Source organism: Lontra canadensis, unplaced genomic scaffold (genome assembly GCF_010015895.1).
Source record: "Lontra canadensis isolate GAN:19392208 unplaced genomic scaffold, GSC_riverotter_1.0 scaffold4, whole genome shotgun sequence".
In the NCBI taxonomy this organism is placed as follows: Eukaryota; Metazoa; Chordata; class Mammalia; order Carnivora; family Mustelidae; genus Lontra; species Lontra canadensis.
In genome coordinates, this window is record NW_022630998.1 from 5,045,578 (window position 1) to 5,054,379 (window position 8,802).

At 38.4% G+C, this 8,802-nt stretch overlaps 1 long non-coding RNA gene across 1 annotated transcript in view; it reads right to left on the bottom strand.

Moving 5' to 3' along the window:
• The window catches only part of LOC116859561, a 116,767-nt gene extending 108,537 nt beyond the window's left edge, over positions 1-8,230 (bottom strand). The window contains exon 1 of the long non-coding RNA XR_004381184.1: positions 8,143-8,230. This is a non-coding gene — a long non-coding RNA (uncharacterized LOC116859561). The remainder of the gene's footprint in view (positions 1-8,142) is intronic.
• Between the last annotated feature and the right edge of the window lie 572 nt (positions 8,231-8,802).

The window sequence follows — 8,802 nt, forward strand, 5'->3', positions numbered from 1 at the left end:
AGTAGGCAGAGTGGCAGGCAGAGGCAGAGAGAGAAGCAGGCTCCCTGCCGAGCAAGGAGCCCAATGCGGTGTCCCCATTTTCTTATTCTGTATATTAAAAATACTATAAATTCACTTAGAAATATCATTAGAGACCCCTTAGAAAAAAAGTCAATGCTATGGTCTCCAAAACAGGGCTCACATATACCAAGGGAGGTTCAGGTTGATCCATACTGTCTAAACTTGAAAAACTAATGTGATCCAAAGCAATGGTAGCCAGTGTACTGTGCCAATGGTCTTCAAAATTCATTTAGCCAAAATTTCTCAATAAGATTCTTCATTTGAAATCAATTATGGAAAATTTCTTGTATTCATATATATTTCTAGTAGGTAGTCATTATTCTTTCAGGGAGCATGTATCAGTAATTTACATACGTCCATGATTTTCTAAAAAGCCTTATGGCCTTTTTAGTGAATCATCAGAGCAATTATTCATCCTTTTCATTCAAGAAAGCATATAGTTTCTGTTTAGAAAGGATCTAGATACTTTCCAGCCCAACTGACTGCCTACTGCTTGAATCTGTTTTTTGAATCTCGCCACGCATTCAACTAGCTTCAATCATGCTATGAGGAGAGGCTCAGGCTCTCAGAGGCAGTGCTTCAAGGACTACTGTGGGGTGGAGGTGGGGGAAACTGGAAAAAGTGAATGCTGACCTGGCATGTATCCAGTTCTCCTCATTCATTCCTTCAACAGGAGCAGCTGGGATAGCATCTGATTCACTTAACAGCTTCTTTGTCAGATTTAATATGCAGAAAGCATTCCATTGCTCACGGAACTGACCCTTGAGCTGAGTCTTAAGGATGAGGAGGAGTTAGCTGTCCAAAAATACAGTAGTTGGGCACAACGATTTGAATGGCAAAATACGTCGCCTCAAAGACGCTACAAAAGAGGGATGTCAGAGCAAATGGTACCTCCAAAAAAATCTTTATAAAATTAAAAAGAAAACTGGCAAAAATCACAAGTCAACTTTTTCAGAACTTTAGATATTTAATCAAAGGCCTGTAGAAATCTGGGGAGTATTTATTTAAAAAAATGTCTGAATCTCAGTAAAAACTATGAGATCTATGGCATTTTAACTTGCCCTATTCCCATCCCCCACTCTCTAGCTCCATGATAGCTTTGAAAACGACCAACCTGCAATCATGTTGAAAACTGGCAACCTGGGAGCCACCGGACATTGCAGAATGGAGTTGGACCTACTTCAAAACCTCATTCTCAGAGAATTGTCAGTGTTTGACTAGTCTGGTAGTTGCCTGAAAAATTCTACTTGCAAGTCTGTCTTATTTGACATGATTCAGAGTGGAGTTCATCTAGTGGAAAAAGCCTTTTCACCAGCACTGTTTATTAAAACAATTAGTGGCAATTGTTTAAAATCTGTGGCTGCCAGGGGTGATAGATAAAGTTAGGTTAAAAAATAGGTTAATCAAAAAGTTTAAAGGAAAAGATGGGGAATAAGATATCCATAGGGACTTTGAAAAGTTCTGACATATTCCTAGGAATCTAGAAGGTCAAATGCATGCATAGGGCTATGTATGCCCAGGAGTCTGTGCATGCTGAGAAAGACCTGAGAACACCCTAAGCTCTTAGCTCTGGATGACCATGAGGTTATAGAAAGTGAAGGCTAAGGCAGAGTTATTAACTTTCTGACTGAATGCTGAAGGCATGCTCCAATATACAGACACATGGTGCCTTGGGAGACTCACTAATTTTAGGCATTTAAGGAAGACTCTGCCCAATCATCACCTGACCACTAAGCTAACCGAGCAGAGATTTCAGCAGTGACATATGACAAGGAACACAGACTTTGTCATTTGAAAAGCCACTAAAACAAACAAACAACAACAAACTGCAACAGCAACAAATCCTGAGAAGGGGGCAGAATCTGATTTCCAGAGTTGCCACAATTTGTTACTTAGACATCCAGTTTTCAACAAAAAATCACAAGATGTGCAAAGAAATAAGAAAATATGGCCCATATGTGGGGGTGGGGGGCAGGCAGGGAAATACTAATTAATAGTAATGGTCCTTGGTAAGGCCCAAATGGTTAAATCATTAGACAAGGACTTTATTTTTCTATTTTTTTTATTTTTAAAGATATTATTTATTTATTTGAGAGAGAGAGAGAGAGAGAGAGTGAGCACGGGGGAGCCGAAGGCAGACGCTCAACTGACTGAACCAACCAGGTGCCCCTAGACAAGGACTTTAAATCAGCTTTGGCCAAGAAACAGTGAAAAGATGCTCAACATCATTAGCCATTAGGGGAATTCAAATCAAAGCCATCTAATAACCATTAGGATCACCATACTAAACAACACCACCACCACCACCAAGAGTAGTAATAAATGTTGGAAAAAATGTGGAGAAATTGGGGCCACAGAATACAGCAGTAGAAAAGTATCCAATGTATCTAACAAACCTTATTTTGGTAAGTGAAATCTCCTTCACTTCAGAGGCAAGAAAAATATCTATAGGTTATCAAGACACTTTCTAGCATTTTCCAAACTGCTTCAAGTACCCACAAATCATACTGAGGTGTCCCAAAAGCATCTACTTGAAAGAGCAAAGCAAGATTTTATGGGATAATTTAGTGGATTAAATGCCGGAGGCACATTCTTCAGACATACATTTCTCCTTGTATATGCTTGACTTCTCTTTGTTATGGAAAACCATAGATCTTGGTTGAAGTGATTCGTCTAAACCTCAGATTAAATACCTTGCAGGCCAGCAATGTTCTGTCTCCAGTGCCATAGGAACCAATACAATTCAGCTTTGGAGGCACATGCTATTTAGTTTTACAAGATATTATTTTGATATGTAAAACTGATTAACCTCTTTGACTCGAGGCTATTGTACATTTGAATCTTTTCTCAATAAAAACAATTAGTACTTTCTGTAAAATGTATGACAAATTTGTGATTGTATGGGTTAGAATAAAACAACCAGGGTACTGGAAAATAAACCACTTTAAATATAATACAGTCCTTTATCGGGGCACCTGGGTGGCTCAGTCAGTTGGGTGGCTGCCTTTGGCTCAGGTCATGATCCCAGAATCCTGGGATCGAGCCCCACATTGCGCTCCCTGCTCAGCAGGGAGCCTACTTCTCTCTCTCCCCCTGCTTGCTCCTCCTCCTGCTTGTGTTCTCTGTCAAAAAAAAAAAAAAATAATAATATAGTCCTTTATTTAAATGACAAATGTTAGTGGTCTCCTTATAGGCATATATTGAAAGTTAAACATAGTAGCCTTTGTAAACCTGCTGGTCAATCCTGAATTCCCCTGAATAGTCTTATCATTCCATCATTTTTTTAGATAGTTTTAACCAGTAACTATAAATCACCTTCTATTATATTAAAGATTCTGGCTGTGATGAATGTGGCAGTTACCCTCTGAATCAGTAAAATGTATTCAGGTGTTGCCAAGTCCTGTCAGATGTTCAACTAGTTGAACGTATCTCATTCTGCTTTTACTTAAGACAGAGTAAGTTTTGCTAAATCAGATGGATTTCTTGTTTCCATTTTTCCTACTTAATCATTAAAATAGTCACTAGTAACTTTCAATAAAAATATTTTTATTTTTCTTCACTAGCTTATGTCTCAGTAAGTTAAAGTCTAAGTACTTGAATGATATCTTTAAACACAAAGTGAAATTTGGGATTCAAATTGGTTTTAATCTTGAGGCATTCAGAAAAGCATAAATCAAGAGCAGTGTATTGGCATAGGATTGGTGTTGAATGAGAGATCTTGATAATTGTCTAATGTTCTAAATTGTACATCTTGCACTACAAAAAAAGTTTAAAAATAGAATAAAATGTTGTTTTGGCATGTGTGCTTAACTGAATTTTTATTTATTTATTTATTTATTTTTAAAAAAGATTTTATTTATTTATTTTTTAGAGAGAGAGAGAGAGCACAACCAGGCAGAGTGACAGGCAGAGGCAGAGAGAGAAGCAGGCTCCCCACTGAGCAGGGAACCTGATGCAGGACTCCATCCCAGGGATTATGGGATCCAACCCTGGGATCATGACCTGAGCCAAAGGCAGCGACTTAACCGACTGAGCCACCCAGGCGCCCCTTAATTGAATTTTTAAAAGATTTTATTTACTTATTTATTTAGAGAGAGACAGTGAGAATGTGGAGGGCAGGGGCAGAAGGAGAGGGAGAGAGAGAATCTAAAGCAGATTTCATGATGAGCACAGAGCCCAATGTGGGGCTTGATCTCACGACACCAAGATTATGACCTGAGCTGAAATTAAGAGTCACTCAATCAGCTGAGCCACCAAGCCACCACTTATCATCTGATAAGTTAGATCATTCAGTCATTGCAGGTTTGTATTGGGATGGAATAATACCCTCTCTTTCTGGATGTAAAAAAAACTAAAGAAAGAAAAAAGAGGTAGAGGGATAGATTAGTCAATCTTAGAAGACCAAAAATATACTTTGAGAGGTGACCAATATTTCAAGGAGTCATTTCTTTCATAGCTACTTAATAAACAGCCTTTGGTGTTAGGCTCCAAAAGCCTCCCTTCTATTAGCAGGGTTTTCCCAGCTGGGAGCTTTCTGCTTTGGTAGATTTGGGGGTTTGTGCCTCTCATTGTCACTACTGATGCTATTCTCTAAGGATCCCTGTAGGGTCCTGCCACAGTAGTCTGCTGCCAAAGTCCTAGCGAAGATGTCAGAAAAGAGTCATTAAAGCACCTAATTTGGGGTGAATCTCATTGTCAATTATACTGATGTACCACTACAGTGGTAACTTTCTGATTGGAAGCTCAGTGGTACTATACCTTCTATCCTTACCTCCAAGCTCCAAGGGTTATGATAAATACCCTGCATGTGATCCTATCCACTCTCCAAAGGGAATCTGGGTTCTAGATGGTAACCCCAAATTACTATCATGAAATTCATCACTTATTGTTTCTCTTCCTTTCTCTAATCAGAACTTTCATTTTCTTTTCTTTTTTTTTTTTTTTGCTTTTTGTGAACAGGCAAATTGATTAAAGTAAGTTTTTCTTTTCTTTTTTTTTTATTGTGTTACGTTAGTCACCATAAAATACTTCATTACTTTTTGATGCAGTGTTCCAAGATTCATTGTTTATGTACAACACCCAGTACTTCATGCAACACGTGCTTCCTGGCACTCTAGTCCCGACATGATCAGTTTGGTGTTTTTTCTTTTTAAATTTTTTATTTAAATTCAATTTTGTTAACATATACTGTATTATTGGTCTTCGGGGTAGAATTTAGTGATTTATCAGTTGCATAAGAGCCAGTTCTAATTTATCAGCTTCGTTTTTAATCACTAAGCCTGACTGATAACTTCCTTGAAGGATAGGAAAAAAGTAAGTAGAAACCTCATGACTTAAAGGGGTTAGTGTCAGCTGCAACACTCAAAATCACCTGCCACAGTTACAGAACTCCTTCAGGTCCAAAGAGCCCAGGTCATAAAAGCAATCTCTTTGGACCTCATTTTTTGTATGTGCAAAATGAGGAATGAACCACATAATTTTTTAGTTTTCTCCTACTTCTAATACCCCAAGAGTCAGTACATTACAGAAGTTTTAAATTAGGATTTTAGGGTCTTCTATTTGCTTTAATCAAATACCCCACTTCCAACTCCATTCTTGTTGATGTCTCCTATATCAGGAAATGGCTCTTTATTAATTTGGTAGATACTTATTAAATGCTTACTATGGACTAGGTACTCTTATGGGTACTGAAAGTACAAAGGCTCTGCCCTTAAGAAGCTTGTGGTCTAGTTAATGGATGCTTTCGTCCTTCTTTCTTCTCCCATCTCCTGCAGGTAGTAAATTATTATTTACCCATCTCTCTCATCATCCTTTCTCTGTCTCCTTTGATGGCTCCTCTTTCTCCTTGCCGTTCTAATGAATCCCAAGGATTCGTCATCCCTCTATCCTGATTTCCCTCCACCTTCCCCTAGAGGGCTCTCCCAATGGCCACATAACATATACTTTCAAAAATGCTCATTTTCTTGACTACTTTAACCTTTTGGCCTTAGGCCATTCTGTCACACTGACATGCCAGGGCAGCAATCCAAGGCACAGACACTGTAGTTCTATTTATCCACCAAGAAAATTAATCACTTCTGCCTAAATCTGCTCTGGGCATTTCTACCTCATTCCCAGTTCTTGGTTTTGTCTCCACTTTTGGATCTTCTCTTGTCTTTCACACTGCTCACTGAACTTGGTTTCTGTATGAATTTCCTTGGGCTGCTGTAACAAATTACCACAAACTATGTGGCTTAACACAAAAGAAATTATTCTCTCACAGTTCTGGAGACCAAAAGTCTAAAACCAAGATGTCTAAAACCAAGGGGTCTGTTCCCTCCAAAAGCTCTTGGGGATAATTCTTTCTTGCCTCTTCTAATTTCTTTTTCTTTCTTTCTTTTTTTTTTTTTTTTTAAGATTTTATTTATTTATTTGACAGAGAGAGATCACAAGTAGGCAGAGAGGCAGGCAGTGAGAAGTTGGGGGGAAGCAGGCTCCCTGCTGAGCAGAGAGCCCGATGCAGGGCTCCATCCCAGGACCCTGAGATCATGACCTGAGCCAAAGGCAGAGGCTTTAACCCACTGAGCCACCCAGGTGTCCCAACCTCTTCTAATTTCTGATGGTTGCTGGCAATGCTTGGCACTCCTTGATCTTTATATGCACATTGGAATCTCTGCTTCCATTTTCATATGGCCTTTTCCCTGTGTCTTTATCTCCCTCTTCTTATAAGGACATTGGATTTAGGGCCTACCCTAATCCAGTATGACTTCATCTTAATTTAATACATCTGCAGAGACCCTATTTGTGTGTGTTTGTGTGTATCCTACTGGTTCTGTTTTTCTTGTGGATTCTTTATTAATAGAGCATGTAATAAACCTTTATTGAATGAATAAACTGAATGTTAAAATGAACAAACAAGCCTTCTGTAGCTATGTACTGATTTCATTTTCCCAGCTTTATTATATTCTGCCTTTCACTAACAGATCAATCTTCCTTTAACACCAGTTTTATCACTTTATTCATCTTCTAAGACATTGACTTCAAACGCCTTGTTTGGATTATCAGGAGCTCACAGTCTGAGTGTTCTATCAAGTAGTAAGATCTAGTGATCAAAAACATAGTTTATGATATCAAAACGACCTCAGTGCAATCCAGGCTTCACTATTTACCAAATATGTGATCTTGGGCACATTATGTTATTTTTCTGAGGCTCAATTTCCCCATCTATAAAACACATGTTAGTACTTACCTCTAAGAACTAAAAGAGGTAAATAAGACAATATATTTCAGAGTGTTAGCTGAATGCCTGAAAGATACTAAGTACTAAACAAATGGAATGTTCTCATATTATTATCTTCATTCTACTCCAATATGAATTATTCAAACTAGTCAAGCTGGTCTCCTCAAAGGCCCAGAGATTTATTCCCAATCCCATGTCCTCTTAGAAGTGCCTTATTTATTTATTTATTTATTTATTATTTGGTCTCTCTTTCTTACTTTCTTAATTCATCATTTTTGAAAGCTAGACTCAAACCTGTTTCTACCATGTCAGTCCTAATTTAGCCAACCTGCTTCCCTGTGGGCAATATTGTGTCTCTATTGAAAATGTTAATTTTGCTCCAGGGAAATGGAGCAGATGTGCTTTTCCATATTCTTCCTGCCAAGTACAACTACAAATCCTGAATATATATTTTATTCTATATATAAAATTAATGGAAGAAGACTTTGAAAATTAGAAAGAAAAAGACAGAATAGTTTAAGACTTAGGGGCACAAAGAACAACACAGTGATGAGTTCCCTGGTTTTTCTTTTTTGTCTCGTATATCCCTAACTTGGAGCTGAAGAAGGAATCAACTCAGAAATGTCAAATAGGCAGAGAGAAAAAAAGCCCCAACAAAAGCCTATATCCAAAGGGTTATTTATCCAAAAGACCAAGAAAGGGGAAACCTGGCAAGCCAGAAAACTTTCAGACAATAACAACTCTACTCCAGCCAAACACCACAGAAAACACTATGGCTTCACTCCCACTCATGCCAGCAAAAGCAAAATGGGGAGTCTAGACTTCCACAATTGTGAGGCATTAATAAGACACTCAGTACTCACTCTCAGTGGGGTGTGTCAGAGAAGGCCAAGTAGGTACGTAGGGAGCCTGGGCTTCTATCCCTCTTCCTTTCCCTGGAGCCATCTCAGAGGAAGCCTAGAAGAGATTCAGGGCTTTCAACATCACTCAATGGTAATAAGGATACTCCTATTACAAAAAAACATGAAAATCAAAACTGAAAAAACAATGTCATTTTGCATTTGTGCAAAATAAAAAAAAAAGAGAGAGAGAGATAAATACTGGGAATTGGGGCAGATGGCAGAGTAGGACACTAAGCTCACCTTGTCCCATAGGTACAACTAGATAACACCCACTTCAGTGTAAATAACCCAGAAAATGACCCCAAACTCCACAGCTAAATGTAGAGAAGAGGTCAGTCACATTGAAGAGGATAGGAAGGGCAGACCCGCAGGACTGTCCATGAGAGGGAACAACCCCGGGGCATAGAGAGGGGAGAAAAACAGACTCTCACATTGGGATAACTGCATGGACAGTATGAATCCCTATAACATGTAGCTTTCAAAACCAGAAGGGCTGAATTTTGTGAGTTCTTACAACCAGTGGGATTTAAAACCTGGAATTTACACAGAACTGTACCTCTAGGAAAAATAATACATTATATGTTAATAATTTAAAAAAGCAAACCTGGAATTTAAAAAATC